Source organism: Hypanus sabinus, chromosome 5 (assembly GCF_030144855.1).
Source record: "Hypanus sabinus isolate sHypSab1 chromosome 5, sHypSab1.hap1, whole genome shotgun sequence".
NCBI classification, from domain to species: domain Eukaryota; kingdom Metazoa; phylum Chordata; class Chondrichthyes; order Myliobatiformes; family Dasyatidae; genus Hypanus; species Hypanus sabinus.
In genome coordinates this window covers 26622071-26647134 of record NC_082710.1, presented here as the reverse complement: position 1 = coordinate 26647134, position 25064 = coordinate 26622071, and positions in this window count along the sequence as shown.

Below are 25064 nucleotides of genomic sequence, written 5' to 3'. Positions count from 1 at the left end.
TCTTCTAATCTTTTTATCACTGTCATAAGATTTTGGAGAAGTTCCTTGTTATCTTTGCCAGTTACAATGATTCATCCAACTAACAGAGTGTCTGGGCAGCCTTGCACCACCTGGTCCATAGCTTTCTGCCAGAGTTCAGGTGTGGATGCTACTCCAAAAATAAGCTTATTATAGCGATAAAGCCCTCTATGAATGTTTACTCAGATCCTAACTCAGGTCATAGCATAGAGACCCTGAGGTGGGGCTTGATGGGTGGCTGATGCTTTCCAGGGATGATCAGGTGGGCACCCCCCTTCTTAGGTGTTTTGCCAATTTAAACCCATGACAAAGGGCTCAACAGTGCGACTCGGTGTCCTAGGTGTACCCCCGTTTACATCTGGCCACCCACGAGTCATCTTAGAGCCCAGCTGCTGTCACCCCTATTCATCCATAACCAATGGCTGCTCTGCTGGGCTACCTCCGAGAGGCCTGGTCTCTGGCTCCCAATCCCTTCAGCAGTCTGACTACAGAAGTAGCCACAAATCCTCTGTGGCCAACCTCTACTGAGAAAATCTGCACCTTCCAACCATGCTGCTTAGCAGCTACGGCCAGCTCAGCGTATCTTACACGTTCCTGCTCATACACCTCACAGACTGCATCTTCCCAGGGCACTGAGATTCCTACAGCCTTCAGAGTGCTGGAGCACAAGACCTAGTCTGGTCTAAGGGTGGTAGTGGCTATCTCCGGGGCAAATATTAGCCTTTTGTCAAGATTGACAGCCATGTTCCAGACACGAGCAGGCTCCAGTATGCCTGACACCAACTGTGTCACCGAGGGTGGCGCTGTCTGTCCTTGCCGGACAAAGGGGATGGTGGTTCTTCCAGTCATATGGGGTTTAGGATTGTTGTTCAGCCTTTGATTCTCCACAATGGATGCCAAACATCTAAGGACCTGGTTGTGCCTCCATGTGTATATTTCTTGAGTGAGTCTTACTTTGCAAGATGAGAGGATGTGCTTGCGGTTTACTGTTCTCCCACAGAGTGGACAAGCTAGGTCTTCACCGAGCCACTGGTTCAGGTTTTTGGGAGTTGGGAGAACATCATAAACAGCTCTTATAAGGAATCTAATCTTCCTTCTTTCCTTTCCCCATAAGTCTTTCCATCTATTTTTTTCTCGATGTTTTCCCACCTTGTCCACTGACCCAGTTTTGTCTGAGACACTGCTCTTGCACACCTCATCTGCTCCTCCTGTCATTGTACTTCCTCTACCACCATAGGTTGCCTTTGCTTTTGTGTTGTCGCCTTTTGCCAAGTGAGCCTATTTGAGCCAGTGCCAAGGTCCTCTCTTCCAGACTGCACCTGGCCCACTATGTCTGCAAACTTGAATGCTACTTTCTCCTGTTTTACTGACTCTGCTAGGCACCACTTTCTCCCTGTTAAAAGTCCTGAGTGCAGTATCCTGGACAACACTGTCGCAAAATTCCCAGGAAGTCATCTCAAGCCTCACCTTAGCACACTTGAACTCTTTAGTCAACCCCGTGACAGGCAACTCCAGAGCTTCTTTGCTGACGTGCTCTTCTGAGACTGGGCCTGAGTTACTGATGCTCTGAGGACTTTGGGATGCATCCTACTGCTGAACTTCATTTGATGTACTCGTCCTTTCCCTCATGAAATTCTGATCAATGCAATGTCCCAGTCTTCCTCCTTGAGGCACTTCATCCTGTCCTGGTGTGTCCAAGTCCCTAGCTGATGTTACTTTAGACCAGCCACAGATGCAGCTCGGCACTGTCCTTCCAGCTGATGTCACTGACTCAAGTACTACACTGCCGTTGTTTCTCATAGTCAAAGTCATATCGTGTTTTGTTACCGGAATATCCATCCTTGAGTCATCTTGCTGACTCTGTGGGTATCTTTCTTTTCGTAGTTTTTGTAGACATCAGGGTTTGACTCCCTATATGCTACTTAAGCAAGAGGAGTCCGCTGCCGTGGGTGGCTAACCCATTGCAGCCCCAATGGGCTTCACATACTTTTATATAAAACTCAAAGAACATTTAAGTAAACCAAGAATGCTTAATCAAACAATATATTTATACTACTCAAATATTACTGAAATGTTAAATACACAACTTTTACCTTGAGATTGGGCCTATAGGCAGGGGAGGGTATATCATATTTCAAAATAGTTTTGATTTGATTTACAGTGCTTTAATAATTTAATGTTTTCAAGGAGTTTTCAATGGAATTCAAATCTTTATTTAAAATTGATAATACTAAATAATTTGTAACATCAATTTATAAAAATAAGGAATATTTCAAATTTCAGTGTAAAATTTATTATCAAATTGTTTTACCATATATTGTCTTTAGATTCAACTTCTTGTAAACATTTACAGAAAAATAAAAAATACATAGGTTACATAAAAAGAAAACTATTCATAAACAATGACTGATAAAGAAATAATGTCCAAAAGAAGACAAGGTATGCAAATTAAAAAAATAAAACTGAGAATATGAGTTGTAAGAACTCCTTGAAAGTGAGTCTGTAGTTTGTGAATTAGTTCAGAGTTGTAGTGAGTGAAGTTATCCGTGCCTGATGTTTGAAGTTAATAACTGTTCCTGAATGTGTGGTGTGGGACCTAAGGCATTTGATGGTTATGGTGAGGAGAGTACGTGGATTGCACAGCTTGTTAATGGCTCCATGTAAAATGTGCTCAGTGGTAAGAGGGCTTTGACTGTGATTGCCTGGGCTGTATCCAACATTTTGCGCAGTCACTTCCATTCCTGGGCATCGACATTTCCGTACCAGGCTAGGATGCAACCAGTTATGTAAACAGTTTTGTAACTGCCTTTGAATGTTGGTTAAGGTTAAAAATTGTGAACCTGAATTAAGAAAATTTACGCAAGGCAAAGCATTGCCCTCAGCTTTGCTTTCTGTTAATGTGTTTGAGGCTCTGTCACCTCTGGTCAATACGTTGATTGGGCCTCATTAACCCTTTTTAGGGTGCAGAGAGCTAATATGATTGCCCTGCACCTCGCCTAAGTGAATGCAGGAGGTTTGGGTTTGGTTTTGTTTACTATTGTCTACCAAGATAGAGTAAAAAACTTGCCTTGCATACAAATCATTACATAGTGCATTGAGTGAGAATAAGGTAAAACAGTAACAATGTAGTAAGTGCAGGTAAACAATCAAGTGCAAGATCATGTCAAGGTAGATTATGAAGCCAAGAGTCCATCTTATTGTACAAGAGGTCCATTCAAGAGGCTGACAACAGTGGGATAGAAGCTGTCCTTGGGCCTGCTGGTTAATGCTTTCCAGGATTTTGTATCTTCTGCCCGATGGGAGAGGGGAGAAGAGAGATAGTCCAGGTAGGTGGAATCTTTGATTACGCTGGCAGCTTTACTGAGGCAGTGAGAATTACAGTCAAAGTCCATAGAGAGGGAGGCTGAACTGAAAGCTTGATGTAGCATGCAAAGCAGCATTTGTTCTGCAGTCACCTCAATTTAAGAAATGTGGTTGGTTAAAACTAATTTGGCAGGGGGTCAGAACTGGAGCAACCATGTTGAAGATTAGGTTGTTGTGTAAAGGCAATGTGACCCCTAGCATGGAGAAGTTGATGATAGGGCAAAATTGTAGCCAGCAGGATGAGTTGCAATGTAAAAGGAGGACAAAATTGAAGAAGGTGAATGGAGGACTAAAGGTGTTATATCTGAATGCTCACAGTGAACAGAATAAGGTCGATGATCTTGTAGCACAGTTCCAGATTGGCAAGTTTGATGTTGTAGGCATCACTGAGTCATGACTGAAAGAAGATTATAGCTGGGAGATAACGTCTAAGGATACACATAGAAGTGAAAGGACAGGCAGGAATGCAGGGGGGGTGATGTGACTCTTTTGGTGGAAAGTGAAATTAAATCATTAGAATTTGGTGGCATAGGGTCGGAAGATGCTGAATCGTTGTAAATAGAGTTAAGGAACTGCAAGGGTAAAAATCCCTGATAGGAGTTACATACAGACCCACAAATGTTGGTGCAAATTTTCAAGGGGGGGGTATTTCTAGAATGCCTACAAGATGGCTTTTTAGAGCAGCTCCTGGTTGTACCCACTAGTGGATGACCTATTCTGGAAAGGGTGTTGTGCAATGAACTGGAATTCATAACAGCTTAAGGTAAAAAACCTGTAGAGGCATATGATCATCATATGATCGAGTTCACCCTGAAACTTGAGAAAGAGAAGCCAAAGTCAGATGTATCAGTATTACAGTGGAGTGAAGGAAATTACAGAGGCATGAGACAGGAGTGGCCAGAATTGATTGGAAAAGAACACTGGCAGGGAAGACGACAGAGCGACTGTGGCAGGAATTTTCTGAAGCAATTTAAAAGGCACAGGATATATACATCCCAAAGAGGAAGTAGTATTCTAAAGGTAAGATGACAAAACCATGGCTAACAAGGGAAGTCAAAGCCAACATAAAAGCCAAAGAAATGGAATATAATAGAGCAAAAATTAGGTGGCAGTTAGGGGACTGAGAGGCTTTTAACTACCACCAAGAGGCAACAAAAAAATTAAAGTAAAGATTAAGAAGTAAGCTAACCAATATTAAAGACAATACCAGAAGTTTCTTCAGATACATAAAGTGTAAGAGAAGCAAGAGTAGACATTGGAGAACTGGAAAAAGATGCTTGAGAAGAAGTAATGGGGAACAAAGAAATGGCCAATGAACTGAATAAGTACTTTTCTGCATCAGTCTTCACTCTGGAAGACACAAGGCAGTATGATGGAAATTCCTGGTGTCAGGGGTCATGAAGTCTGAGAAGCTACCATTACCAGAGAGAAGATTCTTGGGAAATTGAAAGGTCTGAATGTAGCCAAGTCACCTGGACCAGATGATTTACGGTTCTAAAAGAGGTGGCTGAAGAGATTATGGAGGCATTAGTAATGATCTTTCAAGAATCACTAGATTTTGGAATGGTTCCAGAAGACAGGTAAACTGTAAATGTTACAGTACTTTATTCTTTAAGAAAGGAGAGAGGCAGAAGAAAGTAAATTATAGGCTAGTTAGCCTGACCTCAGTGGTTGGGAAGATGTTGGAGTCGATTGTGAAGTATGTGGTTTCGGGGTACTTGGAGGTATAAGATAAAATAGGCCATAATCAGCATGGTTTCCTCAAGGAAAAATCTTGCTTGAGAAATCTGTTGGAATTCTTTGAGGAAATAACAAGCATGATAGACAAGGAAGAGTCAGTTGATGTTGTGTAGTTGGATTTCCAGAAGCCCTTTGACAACACATGAGGTTGCTTAACAGGCTATGAGCCCGTGGTATTTCAGGAAAGATTCTAGCATGTATAAGGCAATGGTTGATTGGCAGGAGGCAAAGAGTGGGAACAAAGGGAGCCTTTTTCTGGTTGGCTGCCAGTGACTAGTGGTGTTCAACAGGGGTTTGTGTTGGGACCAATACTTTTTATATTATATGTCAATGATTTGGATGGTGAAATTGATGACTTTGTTGCAAAATTTGCAAACGATATGAAGATGAAGCAGAAATGGCTGGCTAGGACAGAAAGACTGAAGTATTCGATTGCATTACAAATAACCGAGTGATGTAAACAGAATGAATTGAGAAATATTTTGAAGCAAATGAAAAGCGAGTGCCAGTTTTGCTGAATGTAATAGGTTAATAAGTATAGTTTGCTTAGAAGTTTAACTGGTCCAGCCAAAACAGTCGAAAGGAGCTTTGCTGCTATTGTGAAAGTAAGACAATAACATTTAGAACAGAAACCATTGTTGACTGCAGAACACTTTAGGTTTTGTAAGTGAAATTAAAAGGAAGTGAATTCTACTTCAGCTTACGTGGCTGTATAGAAGAGATTGAGTACTGTCAGTTCAGTGATAGGCTTAATGATGCACTGAAAGATCATTTAGTTTGTAGAATCTTGCAAGAAAACATTCAAAATTTGCTCCTAGCAAAGACCACTCACATTTAAAAGAGCAGTTGAAATTGTTGTATCAATGGAAACAGTAGTCAGAGATACAACTGAGTTGCAGTCAGGAATGACTGTGAGCTTGAACAAAATTGTAATGTCCAAACAGAAATCAGCCTGGCTGAACACATTGTGTTACCTTTGTGGCAAATGCTCATATTCACCAGACTAATGCAAATTTAAAGGTGAAACTTGCAGAAACTGCAACAAAGTAGACAAAAAGCAAGCAAGAATAAATGGACTGCACAGGGAAAAGAAAAAGATAAGAAGTCAAGGTCCATTTTTAAAAAGAACACTAATATGCATACTGCTGAAGAAAGATCTGAAAATGATGAGAGTGTGAAAACCATCAATAGATAAGCAATATGGCTTATGCCAAAAGAGAACACAAATTAAAGTGGAATCGAAAACTGGCTTGGCTATTTCAGTCATTCCACAGAATGAGTTTGAATGGCATTTCAAAGATACTGAACTGAACTGAACCCTACAGTTATCCAAGTAAGAATTTATACCGGAGAAAAGATCAATCCTGTGGGAATGACATTTGTAACAGTGAAATACAACAACCAACAAGCCACATTGGGCTTGTATGAGGTAAAAATAAAAGGGCCAGCATCTTAAGGATGTGATTGGCAGTGACAATTACAACACAATTGGAGATCCATCCACCATTTGCATCCAACGTCCTCTGCAGTGGAGTCAGCTGAAATCAAATTAAGGAAGGTACTGGATGATGCCATGACATTGGAAAATGCAGACACTAAATGAAAATGCTGTACACAAGCTTTACAAAGCCTGTTTCCTTATATCATTCATGGCAAAGTAATCAGTGAACTAGATTGCATGGAAGCTAAAGGAATTCTTTCCAAAGTTGTGTGGAGCCCGTTGGCAACACCAGTGATGCCAGTAGCTAAGAAGGGTGGGTGTGTCTGGATCTCTGATGATTTTTATTGTCACCATCAACCCAGTATTAAAAGCAGATCAATAACCTCTGCCCAGGATAGAGAACATCTTTGTGAACCCTTCTGGAGGGAAACACTGCAGCAAACTGGAAATGCTGATGGATTGTCCCATTTACCCTTGGAGAAGAAAATACCTGAACAAGTTACAAAAGAGGATACTCCTCTTGACATATTCTCACTAATGCAAATCAAAAGCTTCCCTACTAGAGCAGAGATAATCCAATAGGAAACCAGTAAAGATTCCACACTGTTTCGAATCTACATAGTAACCCAAAATGGCTGAAATATGCAATGAAAATTCCTGTTCCCCCATTTTTATCAGACTGGGATGAACTTGGCCTTGATGGAAGTTGCCTTATGAGAAGATTGAGAACTGTTGTTCCATCTAAGCTGCGAGTTAAAGTTTCGGAGAAGTTACATGCTGGTCACCTGGGCATGGTCAAGATAGAAGCATTGGCTCAAGCCTTTGCCTAGAGGCCTGTGATGGAGCAGCAGATCGAGCAGCTCACCATGCTCTGTTCGGGGTGCCAACATGTCCAGAAGATGCCAAGAGCAGTGCCTCTCCATCCCCGGGAATGACAGGCATGGCCCTGGCAAAGGATTCATGTAGATATTGCTGAAACGTTCATGGGCACAAATGTCTTGGTTTGTCATGTGCAACTACAAAGTTGCCAGAAATGTTCCCAATAGCCTCCACTACAGTCTCACACACTCCTGATGTGACTTTTCTCAGGGTCGGTGTTCCAGAACATTTCGTCAGTGACAATGGACCACAGATTGTTGTGGAACAGTTTCAGTCATTCCTGAAAATGAATGGAATAAGACATACATCTGTACCATACCAACTAGTTACAAATGAATATATATGTAGAAAATCTTATGGTTTTATAATGTCATCATATCATATTTGCATGCATCATTAAAAGCAAAGAACAAAGTAGACATGTTTATCCAAGGTCCCATGTTTTTCTTTTGATTAATCAAATTAACTTGCAAAACATAAAACATGAACTAGGATTGTTAGTTGACGTAGAACAAGCTATCAATGTGCACCCTTCCAACCCCTTACGCACACAGACAGGCCTCCAACCCTAGCACAGGGTGGGTGGGCGGAGAAAAGAGCAGGCAATAGGAGAACGGGAAGGGGGATGGGACCCAGGGAGATGTAATAGGCAGCTAAGAAGTAAAAGGTCAGAGTGGGGATTAGAGGAAGGATGGAGGAGCAACACCTCATATTCCATCTAGGTACCTTCCAACCTAATGGTTTAAATATCGATTTCTCCTATGCTGAACAAAATGTACCACCTCCCCCCACCACAACCCTTCTTCTATTCCCCACTCTTGCTGAGGTCCTCCAGTATTTTGTGTGTGTTGTGCTGTGGTATTTTGTTTCTGATCTGAGGTTCTTTGCTGTTCTCAGGTTCAAAATGTGTCCCAATAGTTCCTAATCAACAAAATTTACCTTTTTCTTAATTGCCGTGAAATCTTCAGAATATTATTCAAGAGAGAGAATGTACCAAGTATTGGTTGGTACCAATTGGTTGATTGGTTACCAATCTTTAACCAAGTAAAAGTGAAAATCATTCAATCAAACTGACTTATTAATTGTTATTCCCACAACTTTTGGCAACAGAAAGTTGAGCATGTTCATATTGGTCAAAACTCATTACATATTTTATAATTAAAGGAAGATTCACACTGAGTAGGAAGAGTTAAAGATTTATCTATTATCATGTATTAAGGATGTATAAATTATACGACCTTGAGATTTGCTTGTTCACAGGTAGCCACAAAGCAAGAAACACGAAAGAACCCAATTTAAAGATATAAAAGAATAAAAATGAAATAGAAGGCCTACACTCTATGTGCAAAAGGAACGGAAAAATACAAGTCATGCAAGTGATTGAAGCAAACAACATCAATCCAAACCAAAACTGATTCTTCAGATCCGAACCCTGGAGCAGCCCAGAGTAGGCCCAAAACCTTGGTGATCAGTTCATCATAATAGCGGGCAAAGAGCACAGCAGCTGGGGCAGTCTTCATAGTCTTAGCTCCATGGAGATGACTATTGCAGAGAATGAGCGAAGTCATCTCTCATCCCAACTGACACCCTGACTTTTCAGTCTATCTCTGCAGGCATTTAAGTTGACCAAACAACAGAACAGCAAAAGGCTCTGGTGCCCTGGAGAAAGGACTAAAGATTGCAGAAAGCTGAAAGACTCTTGAGCAGCAAATTATTATTAGTTATCAGCGTGACTTCAGGGAGTAAGCTTGCCTGGCACATTATAAGTAGCCCAGTTGATCTGGTGTGTATTATTTATCCATCAGTACTAACTGGTTAAAACACAAAAATACAACAGCAGATGCTGTGGATCAAAGAATACGTACACAATGCTGGAAGAACTCAGCAGGTCAGGCAGCATCTGTGAGAAAAGAGTAGCCAACGTTTCGGGCCAGGACCCTTCATCAGGAATGGGGGGAGAAGAGAGGGCCGAAGCCCAGTAATAGAGATTGGGGAGGGGGTAGGGCCTAGAGGCAGCAGGTGGAAAACCAATCAGAGGAAAGATAAAGGGGGGAGGGGGAGGGGATAAGCATGAAAGAACTGTAGAGATAAAGAAGCAGAAAGTTGAAAGGGGAGATAGGCAGAGAGGGACCTGGGATAGGGGAAGGGGGGGCGGCGGGAGGGAATTACCGGAAATTGGAGAATTCAATGTTAATTTCCGGTAATTCCCTCCCGCCACCCCCCCCCCCCCCTTCCCCTATCCCAGGTCCCTCTCTGCCTCTCTCCCCTTTCAACTTTCTGCTTCTTTATCTCTACAGTTCTTTCATACTTATCCCCTCTCCCTCCCCCTTTATCGTTCATCTGATTGGTTTTCCACCTGCCGCCTCTAGGCCCTACCCCTTCCCCTATCTCTATTACTGGGCTTCGGCCCTCTCTTCCCCCCCCATTCCTAATGAGGGTCTCGGCCCGAAACGTTGACTACATTTTTCTCATGGGTGCTGCCTGGCCTGCTGAGTTCTTCCAGCGTTATGTACGTAGTACTAACTGGTTAGTAGGCTGAGTACAGTCCAGATAGATCTAATTGTCAGCTCCTCTATGGGAGGATAGTTTTTGTTGAGAGATTTGAGTAATAGGCATGAATCTGCAGTGTAGCTTGTTTTATTGCACAAAAAGTTTCTGAAGAAATTGTGACTTTTTTATCTGAGTAGTTTGTGAGCTATATTTTAATAGGTGAATCACTATGTTTTGAAATTGATGTCTACTGTACACTGAACCTTTTTAACAGCTAGTTCTTTAAAGTCATAGGTTCCTGTACCACTAACAGTTTTGAATTATATTAGTTGAGTTCCACCATACTTCAGCAGTGAAAACTGAGGTAAAGCCACCGATCATTTCATCCTGTTCCTGTATCTCAATTAGCAAGCAGTTAGAAAATTTTGAAGTAAGCACCTTTCAACAATGTTAGTGATAGTTTATTAGTTCACAGAACCCAAATAATTGATATATATAGGTAACTCCACCGTTAAATAAATATATTGCGAACTTGAAATGGGGATCAAGATCACAGTCTTTATTAGGTACCTCCTGTACTTATTAAAGTGGGAACTGAGTGTATGTTCGTTGTCTTCTGCTTCTGTAGCCCATCCACCCATCCACTTCAAGGATGACCATGTTGTGTGACCATAAGACCATAAGATACGGGAGCAGAAGTAGGCCATTTGACCCATCGAGTCTGCTCTGCCATTCAATCATGGCTGATCCAATTCTTCCAGTCAAAGATGTGCTCAGAGATGTTCTCCTGCATGCCACTGATGTAATGAGTGGGTATTTGAATTACTGGCACCTTGAACCAGTCTGACCCTTCATTAACAAGGCATTCCCACCCACAGAACTGCCGCACACTGGATGTTTTTTTTGGGGGGGGGGGGGTTTGCACCATTCTCTGTAAACTCTAGAAACTGCTGAGCACGAAAATCTCAGGAAATCAGCGGTGTCTGGGAATATCCAAACCATCCCATCCAGCACCAACAACCATTTGTTCCACAGCCAAAATCACTTAAATCACATTTCTGCCCCATTCTGATGTTTGTTCTCAACAACTGAACCTCTTGACCATGCCTGTTTGCTTTTATGCATTGAGTTGCTGCCACGTGATTGTCTAATTTGCATTAACGAGCAATTGTACAGCTGTGCTTAATAAAGTGGTCATGAGTATGCATAAATACCTGTGAAATGTCTATTTTTTTTCAAGTTAAATACTTACCGGTAAAATATTATTTTCTTTTAAATGTTTTCTTTTTCAAACTTCCCTCTTTTTCTCCTTGTCTTTGAAACAGCTTGAATCAATCCCTTGAGTGATGCTGGCACCCCTGAGAACACCATTCATTATAAATCAACCTAGACGCTTGGGTGTACACAGGTAATTCCACCCTGGAAAGGCTAGTGCTGTTTAGGTGTATACTTAAGCAAGACTTACTCGATAACAATTGAGATCGGGTATCACGGTTCGTAGTTTCTTACCCCATCCCGGGATCTGTGATAACTGAAGAATTGCCATCCTAGCTGAGATATATTAACATAACACAATTTACCAATGGAATCAAAATCAATCCTCTCAACATCTAATCCTTAAGGCTTAATACCACATCGAGCAGAGTTCAGAAGGGGTGGGGTGAAGAGGGAGCTGCAGAATGTAATTAATAAATCTAATTAAAGATAGGTGTCATTTTTAAAAGTAAAGCAAATGATTAAAAAACTACCATCTTTTTTTAAAAATGTTCCTGCCATAAGTATAATGACAGAGTCGAGGAAGTACTTTTGCCGATGGAGCAATTGCCTTATTTTAAGCCTTCAAAGCAGTGATATCTCCATTGATTGGTGCCCTAAGCAATTATTTTAATTGCAATCCTGTAGGTAAGGGCTTCAGAAAGTCGCTGCGTGCAATTTGGAACAGTGGGTGAGAAATTGTGTAGCAGATTCCCAATGCCTTTCAATAAAATTGACATCCTTTCAAAAATTAATAATGCCCACTGCACCTAATGCACTATTTATGATTGTTTTCAAGATGCACAGTTCTGATTAAATTACGCCACAAAAGCCCTCATTCGATGCATAATAACAGCGGCAGCTGAAGTATATAGACATTAATCCTTGCACTGTTATTAAATTGAGACAAAGCACTGTAAATGAATGAAAATCATGCAGCAGCAATATTCTTTAGAGTAGGATTTCAATGGAACACAAATATCAGTGTAAAGCTGCTTGTACTTAAAATTGATTATAGCAAATGTATGTAGCTTCAATAAAGATTTTTAAAATTTGTTTTCAAGTGATGGGAAGTACATTGTGAACACCACATTTGTGGATGCACTCACTTATTTTCCAACAAGCACCCTTCAGGAACATGAGTGGAAGAATTTCAAGTCTACGCATGCCATGAATGCTAAGGTGCAGTTCACAGAATGTGGAAAGGCGACCCAAACAAATGTGCTCTCTTGCCGACTAAAGAGAGGGAAGTTTGTGTCCCTTCAAATATCCCTCCATTAAGGTGGGGAGATGACTGATCAGTAATTTGTGGTTAAATAAAACAGAAGTATCCTGAGATCATTAAACCTCCATCCTCTCAGCGGTATTTTCGGGTAGTTTTGGAAAAGATATGGACAGATAGATAGATGGATATAGATATAGTTGCTGCAAACCATCTAGGCCCTTTGTGATGGTATTAAGTTCATTTTTCACAAAAACCTAAATTCTAAAGAAGATTTTAAGCACTATCTGATATAGGTATCTATGGATACCATCACCATAGGGAAGCCTTACTGTATTCACCTGCTCTTCAAGAACCAGCTTACTTCCCTGTCTGGTCTCTGTTGTGATGCCTGGCTGCCAGTGCCCACTGTTTGAGTGGGGGCTCCTCCCTCCCTGCGAAGGAGGGGGTACTTTCAGCTAACAATGTAGTTTAAACACAGTTTGGTTTTAATGATACTTGTTTAAATTTAGACAAATAGTTCCTAGCACACTCACAAAGGATTATAAAATGTGTTACGGTAAAATGAGGCAAGCAACACCTCTTAAGCAGCTGAAAACCAACCCCAGGCTGACTTTCACTGATTGGCCATTCTTCCTATCAATATCTTAGGTAAATCACTTAAGTAGTCGTGCTTTGTTGATTTTTTTATATTTATGTAGTTGCATGCTTTTACTGATAAAGGTTTATTTTGAGTTGTGGCTTTATTCTATCTCCTGGCTGTGGGCCTTATCAGTAGCTATAGGAGAGTGAACACAGCAAATTAGTGACAAGGTGCTGCATTATATCAACATGGCAATTTCAGCAGAATTCTACAACAGTAGCAAGCTCAGTTTGAGGTGGCTCAGCTAAAGTTAATTGAAACCTTGACCAGCTGGTTATCACCAACAACATCAGTGTCAGGCACTGAACTGAACTCATGTGAGTCAGGGGTTGTGTCCATTACCAAACTCTAGTTTGATGCTACTTTGGGAATTACTTTTGAATCATGGGCCATACATTACGAAGATATATTCTGGGTTGTGTTCTCCAGTAAAGATGACAGATGGAAGACATGCAGTTTGCTCATGTCAAATTCATTCTGCCTAAGAACCATCATTCAACAAAAACGTCTGACAGATAACAAGCATTTTTGGAAAGCATTCATCTCTTGCCAGTGTTCACTACCATTGCCTAATACTCATTAAACACAACGCCGATGACTTCATCACATATGCTGCTTTCATCGATTACAAATGTGAAACGTTCAAGCTGGGTAATATGACTGAATGAAAGTTCAAGTGCCTGATTTTGATTTGGGGACTTCATGCTCCTGGTGATGCAGACACTTGCAAGCAGCTCCTGACCAGACTGCAGCGAGACCCTGACATGACTCTACCAGCAGATACCTGGGAACACCACCACTTGGAAATCCCCCTCCAAGTCACTTACCATCCTGACTTGGAAACATATCGTTTCCCCTTTAGTGCCGCTGGTTCAAAATCATGGAATTCCCTCCCTAACAGCATTGTGGGTGTCCCTACACCTCTGGGTCTGCAGTGGTTCAAGAAGGCAGCTCATCACCACCATCTCAAGGGGAACAAGGGATGGGCAATAAATGCTGGCTTAGCTGGCGGTGCCCACATCCTGTAAATGAATCATTAAAAAAATGGTGTGTGTTACCTAACAGAGCAGCGGGATCTGGATGTCCTTGCCACTGAGTGAATATTCAAGCTTGATCTCTGGAGCATCCCTCTCGATGAGGCCTGTACAAAGACATTGGCCATTCAAGTCTTGTCAGTCAATGCCATACCACAATCAGTATGAGAGACCGTACAACAACAGCAACTGCAACAGCGCCGTGCAGCAGCGTTTCAAGAAGGTTTAGGTTGCTCCACCAAATTGCAAGCAGAACTTCATCTGCATCCAAATGCAAAGCCAGTCTTTGGTCCCAAAATGACAGTACCACATGCAGGCAGCCTTTCAAAGTTCAAAGATCAAATTAAATTTATTATCAATGTTCAGATATGTCACCACATACAACCCTGAGCTTTACCAGGTGTGATTGATAAGTCCGTGGCCTATGGTAGAAGGAGATGAGTTATACGGCTCTCGTTACATGTACATGCAGTTCAACTCTTTGAGTGATTATGCAGAAAGTCTGAAGTTAATAACATCAGTTAATAACTCATTGGGGTGATTGATAAGTTTGTGGCCTAAGGTAGAAGGAGATGAGTTATTAACTTCAAACTTTCTGCATTATCACTCACAGAGTTGAACTATATGTGCATGTAACGAGAGCTGTATAACTCAACTCCTTCTACCATAGGCCACAAGCTTATCAATCACCCCTGCTGTGGACACTTTCTGGAGGTCCAAGATCTGTATGCTCCACGACTGCTGGACTATGTGTGTAAATGCAGGAGGGGACTATGTTGAAAAATAAATGTGCTATGTTTTCTAAAATTGACTCCTTCTACCTTAGGCCATGAACTTATCAATCACCCCTCGTATCTTCAGTGTGCTAAAGACAACAAATTGAAAATACAAAAAGAAAAAAGGAAATAGAAATAATAATAATATTAATAATAATGGTGAGGCAAGTGCAGTTGAGTGAAGTTATCCCCTCTAGTTCAGGAGCCTGAATGTTGAGGGATAATAACTGTTCCTAAACCGGGTGGTGAGAGTCCTAAGGTTCCTGAACCTTCTTCTGAATGGTAGCAACGAGATGAAAGTATGACCTGGGTGGAGGGGATCTCCGATGGTGGATGCTGCCTTCCTGTGACAACGCTACTTGTAGATGTGCTCAGTGGTGGGGAGGTCTTTAACACTACTTTTTGTAGGGTTTCCCTTCAAGCGTATTAGTGTTTCCATACCAGGCTGTGATGCAGCCAGACAGTATATTCTCCATTGCAAATCTATAGAAATTAGTCAAAGTTATAGATGTCATGCTGAATCCTTCAAATGACCGCTTCTGAAATCAAGAGATGGGAGAAGCATTGGCCGAAGTTCTCAGCATGTTTCTGCTAACATATAGAATTACATCATATCCAGACCTCGAGGGGAAGTCTCCAGCTGAAGTGCACTTGGGAAGAGAACTGCTCGCTGTGTTAGATACAATGCTGCCACAGCATCCAACATCCGAGACAGCAGGTACACAAAGGCAACCAACAGATCTTGGTCGATGGGTGAAGTCATTCAAGTCCAGAGCTGCAGTGTGGGTCAATCAGTATCGCAATGAGCAAGAGCTCTGGGTATTAAGTCAGATTATCAAACAAATGGGTGAAGTGCTCTATGAAGATGGACATTGCAGGCATCGTCATATCAGTTGGTTGTGGTCACGTGCTTCTGAAGGCAAAATAAATTTATCGGGCAAACACAGAGCTAAACTTTCATCTCCTCCTGATAAGGTTTGATTTACCCTGATTGAACCAGTCAGCAGTATTAACACAGCTACAAGCAACATTGCAACAAGAAAGTGACAGCCTGCAACCACTAATAGGAACTGATTATCAGCGTAAACCAGTTGTTCTAAACCAAATCAGCCCTTGGCACAAACCCTGCAGGTAATCATCTTCAAAGGAGAGATGTTATGGTGAGCCAAAACAACCAGCTCCAATTGGTCAGCTGACAACCAATCCCAGGCTGACTTTCACTGATTGATTATTAATTCTATCACTATCTTGAATGTTCTTGGGTAAACCATTTAAATAGTCATGCTTTCAATTTCGAGATTTTTATAACTGCGTGATTTTGCTGAATAAAGGTTTATTTTGAGTTCTGGTTTTGTTTTAACTCCTGACTACAGGTCTCGTCTGAAGTTACATGTGAACAAACACAACAAAAATATTTCTGAGTTCCAAAAGATTTATAACTACAAAAGATTTCCAAACACAGGTACAACTCTTATGGACTTAAATAACATACCAATGTGTTTCAGAGGAACAAGTCATCTGTCACAGAAATCAAAGGTTGAGGAAAGAATTCTTCTTCTTTCAGTCACACTGACTTTCTTTCATTCTCCTGTCATTCCAGACAATTCCCAATGCTTTCTAACATATATACTGTTTTGCTACTAGTTGATATTACTTGCATTTAACACTACTTAGATATCTTTGCTGTGACAAAGTAATTCACACAGATGGTCTAAAAGCTTCAGAGGATAGAGATTTCAGACACCCACAATTAACATTAGGACTGTCTGAGTATACAGATATCACAACTATCGACTGGTCATACCTGTGACCATGTTTGATGTGCTAAGCGACAAAGTAAGCCTGGTCTGGATCCTTTCCTGATCTATATCACAATAACATGTATAACATAGCTGCAGTTGCCTAGACTGATGTCGGCCAATTAACCTAATGTCAGCCCCATTGTCTTACATATAGCTAACGCGGACAAGAAGTTCTTAAACATTTCACTTTGCAAACTGAAACTCTTAGCAGCCAGTCACCTCCACCCATGCCCCCTTCCCTCCCCCTGCTGTGGGCCAGCAGCCTGTGCTCTGTAAACAATGCTGTTTGCCAAGCTGTGCTTTTAACTTTACACAAATTGCTGCTTGCAATTTTCCACTAAGAGCTGAAGACTGGTTCTTGTTTACAGCAAGAAGCTGAGCAAGGCGTATTTGTTAAAATTTAACTTTGTCACAAACAACTCTGAGCCTTTGGTAAGGTCACGTTACAGCACTAGAAAGCAGAGGTTTGCGATATGCCTCCTGCGTCCTGAAATATGAATGTTCACCATACCTTCAGCCAAAAAAGCCAGGAATCCTCATTTTGAATTCCATTTGCAGTACCTGCTGAAAATGAATGATAGAAGATGGCCAAGGATAATTTTAGGTTTTCCAGTAATGTTCAGTAGTAATCATTCATTGCCTCACGTCAGGTGTATGTCATAGCCAATCTGGTAACTAGAGCAACACCACACAAATGGCCTTGTGTACCCATCAATTTTATGTAAGCTACATACAGTATGCCACCAGTTTAAATCATCAGCTTTGAAGCTACTCTCCCTGTACTGTTACATGGTTAGAATTACAGAATCATGAGGTCACAGTCACTCAGCCTACACCCGTTCAGTCTGCACTAGCTGATACCTATCTACACAGATCCCAATTTTTTCTCTCCTCCCCCTCATCCTACCATCAATTTTCTATCCCCCCCCCCCATTATTAAGAGCAATTTATGTTATCAATAAACCTACCAAACCACACATAAACATACGGTAGCGTAGCAGTTAGCGAAACACTATTGCAGCACCAGCAAATGACCCAAGTTCAATTCTACCACTATTTGTAAGGAGTTTGTATACTCTCCCAGTGACCCTGAAGGGTTTCCTTCAGCTGCTCCAGTTTCCTCCCATGTTCCAAGGACGTTTGGGTTAGAACCTAATTAGTCACCTGTGTAACTGGTAGCATGGGCTCGTGGGGCTGGGAGGGGTTGTAACTATGCTGTTTCTCTAAAATATCTGAGGTGAGAGAAAAAAACAGAGAAATTGAGGAGACCTTGTATTCACTTAAATGCACAAGCTCTTAAAGAATAGCATTGGAGGTGAAGTTTAAATCCAGGTCACTGGAGGTGAAACCACAGTTCCATCATATGCACTAAAGTGTTGCTTTAATGATCAAAAACTGGTTAACTGCTTAGGAATAGACACATAGAAAAGTTTATCATGTCTTGCTCTCCCTCACTCTAAGTTGTTTTGTTAATAAAGAATTTTCGGTTTAATTTACTGGCTATTCTCCAATATCTTAGAGAGTGATAGTGATACATCAGAGAGGTGTTGATATCTCCAAAAGGTGGAGGATGGTTAGGAAGCTTGCCAACAGAAATTGGCAGGAAAGAAAAAGAAGTTTCTCAGTAGAATGTTTTTTTAAAGTAACAGATTAAAAGCAGTTCACAGAAACTTTGTTCTTTGGTTAGGGTGGGCACGTCATTTACAATAGGTGATGCAATATTGATAATAGATACTCTGCCTCCTACATTGCAAGAGTTCTAAGGCCACCCACTCAGAAACGGTAAATAATCATTCAGAAAATGGGTGCTCCAGTTCAAGTCACAACAGGAACTGAATCATTCCCTTCCTGCTGGAACATCTTGGGCTTCTCTTGCCGGAAAATAAACAATGATCTTTGGTGACCATGTGCCAATCCTCTGATTGAATTCACAGTGTAATAGGAAGGACGTGAGGTCTTTTGATAATTGTACAAAAGTTAATGAGAACTGTTCTGGGATAAGGGAATAGTCACAATGGTAGGTGACAAAATCTTCTCTTTTCAAGTAATATTGACAGGGGATCTGCTGGAAGTGTTAAACGTTGAGGGGTTAGAATAAAGTGGATAATGGGATGCTGAAGAGTGGCTGAGGTTTAGAGGACACAGTACAAAATAAAAGGGGAAAATGTACAACTACATGTGGATAAGCATTTTTATGTTGTGTTTATTTATTGGACTAAGGATTGAAGCTATGTAGAGATAGGTACCATTTTGGCAATGAAAAATTGGATAAGATCATGGTAATGAAAATTTTACAGAACTACAAAGAAGAGAGTGGGGAATGGAAATGATGAGTAGCTGATAGACAGCCATGATTATATGCTGCTGGAAAGCCTCTGGTGTGGTGTTGATTTCTCCATGAGAGTTCATTGGTAATCCAAGCAGTGCTTATCTGAAATGGCACATCTGACAGCTGGAACAGTGGGAGGCCCAGTAGTGCCCTGTCACCAGTAGCATAGAAAGGCTGGAAAGGAAGGTCATATGGCAGAGGTGCTGGGGGACATTAGGTATTCAATCTTTTGTAGAAAAGAGGTGTTATTTCATAACTGGTAAAGAAAAAAGAATCCAGGGATAACTGTCCCAGTTTAGAAATGTAATTATGAGGAAGGGTCATCTTTTTTGCTCAGGATAGTTAAGACAGGGTTCCCAGTCAGGTTCTTCTCATATCATTTTCAAGGTTGGGCTGAGGTGACAGTGTGAGCAGGATCTTTTTTATTGCCCTGTGAGCTATTTTTCAGTTGTCCAGTCAAGCACAGAAGCTTAGGCCTGGGAGATATCCCCACTATTTTAAAAGAACACAAGAATATAGGATCAGGTGTAGGTTCCCACCTTTCAATACAATTATACATCATTTATTAGCTTCACCTCATCTGTGCTGGTTCCCCATAGTCCACTATTCCTCAATCTTTCAAAAATGTACCTATCTTGTTCAAGGTATGGGTCTATGGCTTAACCTCCTTAATCATCTAGGGTAGAAAAATGAAGATTCAATACCCTCTGTGAAAAGAAGACAAGAACCTTATCCATATATGAAAACTCATTGTAAGCCAGAATAAAGTTTGTGGTTCAGCTATTGGAGAGAATTTATTTAATGAAAAAACCTGCGACAAAATAGTTTTCTCCTGGCTTGAAATGGTATTCGGTGACAGATGTAAATAGCAGCAGATGCTGGAAATCTGCAAAATAAAGGTAGAAATGTGAAAATATTAAGAACATAAGTGTAGGGAGTGGAGGAGACCAAATGGCCCTTTGAAGCTTCTCCGTCATCCGGAAAAGTAGTTGCTGATCCGAATGTTGATTTCCAGCTCAGCATTCAGCTTGCTTTGCCCACTATCACCCAAAATTCCCATGCAGTAAAATAGCAACCTTTCTCAGCTGGAGTATACTTAACAGCTCAAAATTCACAGCAAGCATGTCAGGCTGCCTTCAAGCTGTTACCTGAAGGAAGGAAATATAACCTACTAAATGCCGTTTTCAATTTAGAAATTTACGGAAAGCATTTATGAAATTACGTACTAAAGTCAGGAAGCACATAGACAGGTATTTTTCATGCAATATTAAATATATATAAATATGTATCTTAGTTTTTTTTACTCTGTGTGTTGTATTACTTACTTACTTACACTCTTAGAGTCTGGTACACCTACTGATATTTAGGGCAGCAATGAAAGTCCTCCTTTCTCTGCCTCTCAAATATATAAGGATTTTTCATTGCTGCTTCCATAGCCATTTTGTTTTGCCAGTCAGGGTTGTTAGTCCTCAGCTGAACCCTCTGAACCTGGAGGACTGTTGGACCACTCTCAGTCTGGCCTCTACCCTTTGATCTGTTTGGTATGGGTGACCCTATCGAGAACAAAAGCATAAAGCTCCGACAGCTCTCCAGCTTATTGGGGCATGCAAGCCTCCAAACCACGACAAGGTTGTAGCCCCTTTGGTGGGTGCTGTATTAATACTTGACATTAATATGTTGCAAAGCTAACTTATGTTTCCATTTTCAATCTTTTTTTATTGATTATGTTTGACTTGCCCCCAGTTTTTGTAATCAACTCAGTCCCTGTACTTTCCGCATATCTAGGCCCATATCAACAAGGTATGCGTGCACGGATCGAATCATCCTTGGGCTTTCAAGGCCAGAAGCTGGTCAGGTGTAGCAATATTTCAGCAACAAGAAGATTCTAACCCCAGTAATCGCTGATCTCTGTTGCTTTTCCAGTGTCTAAAGATTTAAACAATTTCTTGAATATCGCTAGAGACATTTTATAATTATTCAAATAGATATTCTTACTTATGATAATAACCAAAAGAAAGCAAAATATCTTAAGCACTTACTTAAATATAAACAATCTCCACAGGGCTGGTGAACTTATCCTATAAATGGGTTGTCTCTCCGTGCACCAGTTTTCCCTGGTAGAAAACAAAGGGGCCAGATGGCAAGAGCCTTTCTGTAGTGTGTCTATTTTCTGCCAAGTGTATCAGTGTTTATTTCAGTCAGTCAGCTTCCAGCCATGACCCTTGTTTCAATCAGTTCTTCTACATTTCAACAATATTTGTTAATTGAGATGTAGCATGGAATAGGCCTTTCTGTCTCTTCGAGCCTCGCCCCCTAGCAATCCCCCGATTTAACCCTAATGTAATCACGGGACAATTGACAATGACCAATTAACTTGTCAACTGCTGTGGTTTTGGACTGTGGGAGGAAACCAGAGCACCTGGAGGAAACCCACATGGTCATGGAGAGAATGTACAAACTCCTTACAGGCGGCGGCAGGAATTGAACCCAGATCGCTGATATTGTAAAGATTTGTGCGAACTACTATTCTACCATGCTGTACGTATAGTTCAAAATATATCAATCATTGAGTGGCTAAAGGTTAATAGTTCTAATGAGCAATCTATTTGCATTTAAATGCATCTTCAAAGGCTATTTTCTCAACATCTGGCTTTGGTGGGTATTTAAATAATATGGATTTAAATAATATGGAGTCTGCCAACTCCACAGACTTGCTTTATTGAAATTCTGCAGTGTGTGCATATGAAAGACATGAAATTGTCACATAAACATAATATAGTTTAAATTAATAACATCTTGGACCATACAGCAATGTAGTGTAATCAATGAATAGTATTTGGGCTAAAACCTCTATAAGGTTAAAGACTTGAAATTTATGCTAACGTGTTCAATGTTTGTACAACATGTGTGGCATTATTTTACTTGGAAGTATAATACATGTTAAAACTACTTACATATTTTCCAGTACATTTTAGAAGTTTATTCTGTGTGAATTTAAAACTTATTTTCAACAAAGACATTTCAACATCATAAACATTTTCATCATTAACACTAGGCCATTTTGTGAGATGCTTTCATGACTTTGAAGGTTAAACTTAGTAACTACAAGAAAATAACTTGTTATCTGCAATCCTGAAAGAGATTTTCACCTTATCAAATATCTGGATTACATTTTGAAACCTGGAACTCTGTCACTTCAACTACAATATGTTTTGGAGATCAAAATACTTCTACAGAGACTTGTCACAAGTGCTGAATGTGATTTCAAGATGGATTTGCTGAGGTGTGAAACAGGCCAGTTTCATGAGTGATGTGGACAGAGCAGATCAGGCATAACTCAAAATGATGTTTTGCTTCTGTTTCATTCACTTCTATATGTAGAAGACTGCCAATGGTTGATAGATATGAAGAGCAATTCTGTGAAGAATTTGAGGAGGAATTTCTTTAGCCAGTGGGTGGTGAATCTGTAGAATTCATTGCCACAGAAATCTGTGGGGGCCAAGTCACTGAGTATGTTTAAAGGCTCTTGATTGGTAACGGAGTCAAAGGTTATTGTGGAAAAACAGGAGGATAAAGTTGAGAAGTATAATATATCAGTCAAGATTGAATGACAGCGAGACCAGATGGGCCGAGTGGCCTAATTCTGTTCCTATGTCTTATGGTACTTAAATAACTCAAGTACTATAACAAGTTATAACAATGTTAGAAATGCTGTGCCACAAATTGTACTGTGCCTCACTCACACATTTATAGCTGTACTGTTTAAGTTATAGCTGTAGAGGATATGATAGCAAAACTAAAGTACGTACAAGATCCAGACTATCAGTTTTCAGTGGGAAAGTTCATCATGCATTTTGGCATGATGAATGCTTGCTCCTTAGCCCTATTGTTGCTACCAGAGGAAGTTATTTGGGCCACTCCTTCCAATATGGGTCTAAGAAAGGTGTAGAGTTGAACAATCAAGTGATGACCAAGGTATAGGATGGAGTAGAACTGGTGGGAGATGATGCTGTAGCATACATTGCATGGTTTTTATTATATTATGTGCCTGAGAATATGCTGTAATCAAGGGGGACCCAGACAGCCACCCATTACAGCACAAACATGTTAATCAAGTTTCCCAACAATTTATTTTTGAAATTTTTCACTAAGTAGTACTCAAAATCCAGCTTAATGATTGAATGTCTAAGCCATTTTACTACCCATGACCTGGGGAAAGAGAATAATTAATTATCTGAATATTACAGGCATGATGATAGAGAAATTCTTGGTGAGCACCATCACTTAGGATTATGATCTGTGTATGTAAAGTGTGAAGTACTAGATGTCGCTGCCTGCAATTCAATAAGTGTGCTGACAGAGTTCTAACATCGAACTCAGTAGGTTGAATGAGTCAGCAAAAACTTCAAAATTCAAAGTTCAAAGTAAATGTATTATTGAACTACGGATATATCACCATATACAGCTTTGAGATTCATTTTCTTGTGGGCTTTCATAGTAAAAATTTAAAAAAAACACTATAGTTTCAATAAAAGACTTTAGCCAACAGGATGGACTAACAACCATATAACCATATAACAATTACAGCATGGAAACAGGCCATCTCGGCCCTTTTAGTCTGTGCTTACTCTCATCTACTCTCACTTACTCTCACCTAGTCCCACTGACACGCACTCAGCCCATAACCCTCCATTCCTTTCCTGTCCATATACCTATCCAATTTTACTTTAAATGATAATACCAAACCTGCCTCTACCACTTCTACTGGAAGCTTGTTCCACACAGCTACCACTCTCTGAGTAAAGAAATTCCGCCTTGTGTTACCCTTAAACTTTTGTCCCTAACTCTCAACTCATGTCCTCTTGTTTGAATCTCCCCTATTTTCAATGGAAAAAGTCTATACACATCAACTCTATCTATCCCCCTCATAATTTTAAATATCTCTATCAAGTCCCCCCTCAACCTTCTACGCTCCAAAGAATAAAGATCTAATTTGTTCAAACTTTCCCTGTAACTTAAGTGCTGAAACCCAGGTAATATTCTAGTAAATCTTCTCTGTTCTCTCTCTATTTTGTTGACATCTTTCCTATAATTCGGTGACCAGAACTGTACACAATACTCCAAATTCGGCCTCACCAATGCCTTGTACAATTTTAACATTACATCCCAACTCCTATACTCAATGCTCAGAGTTATGAAGGCCAACATACCAAAAACTTTCTTCACCACCCTATCCACATGAGATTCCACCTTCAGGGAACTATGCACCATTATTCTTGGATCACTCTGTTCTACTGCATTCTTCAATGCCCTACCATTTACCATGTATGTCCTATTTGGATTATTCCTACCAAAATGTAGCACCTCACACTTATCAGCATTAAACTCCATCTGCCATCATTCAGCCCACTCTTCTAACTGGCCTAAATCTCTCTGCAAACTTTGAAAACCTACTTCATTATCCACAACGCCACCTACCTTAGTATCATCTGCATACTTACTAATCCAATTTACCACCCCATCATCCAGTTCATTAATGTATAGGACAAACAACATTGGACCCAGTACAGATCCCTGAGGCACACCACTAGTCACCAGCCTCCAACTGACAAACAATTATCCATCACTACTCTCTGACATCTCCCATCCAGACACTGTTAAATCCATTTTATTACCAATATTAATACCTAACGATTGAACCTTCCTAACTAACCTTCTATGCGGAACCCTGTCACTGCTTTACCCTCATCAACTTTCCTAGTAAAAAATTCAATAAGATTTGTCAAACATGAACTTCCACGCACAAATCCATGTTTTCTGTTCCTAATCAGACCCTGTCTATCCAGATAATTATATATGCTATCTCTAAAAATACTTTCCATTAATTTACCCACCACTGACGTCAAACTGACAGGCCTATAATGTGCAAAAAAAAATCAACAAATTATGCAAATACATAAAGAAAGAGAAATAATTATAATAACTAAATAGCAAGAGCGTAAGAGGAAGATTCCTTGAAAGTGAGTCCATTCTGTGGATTGTGGGAAAAATCCAGTAGTGGGATGAGTGAAAT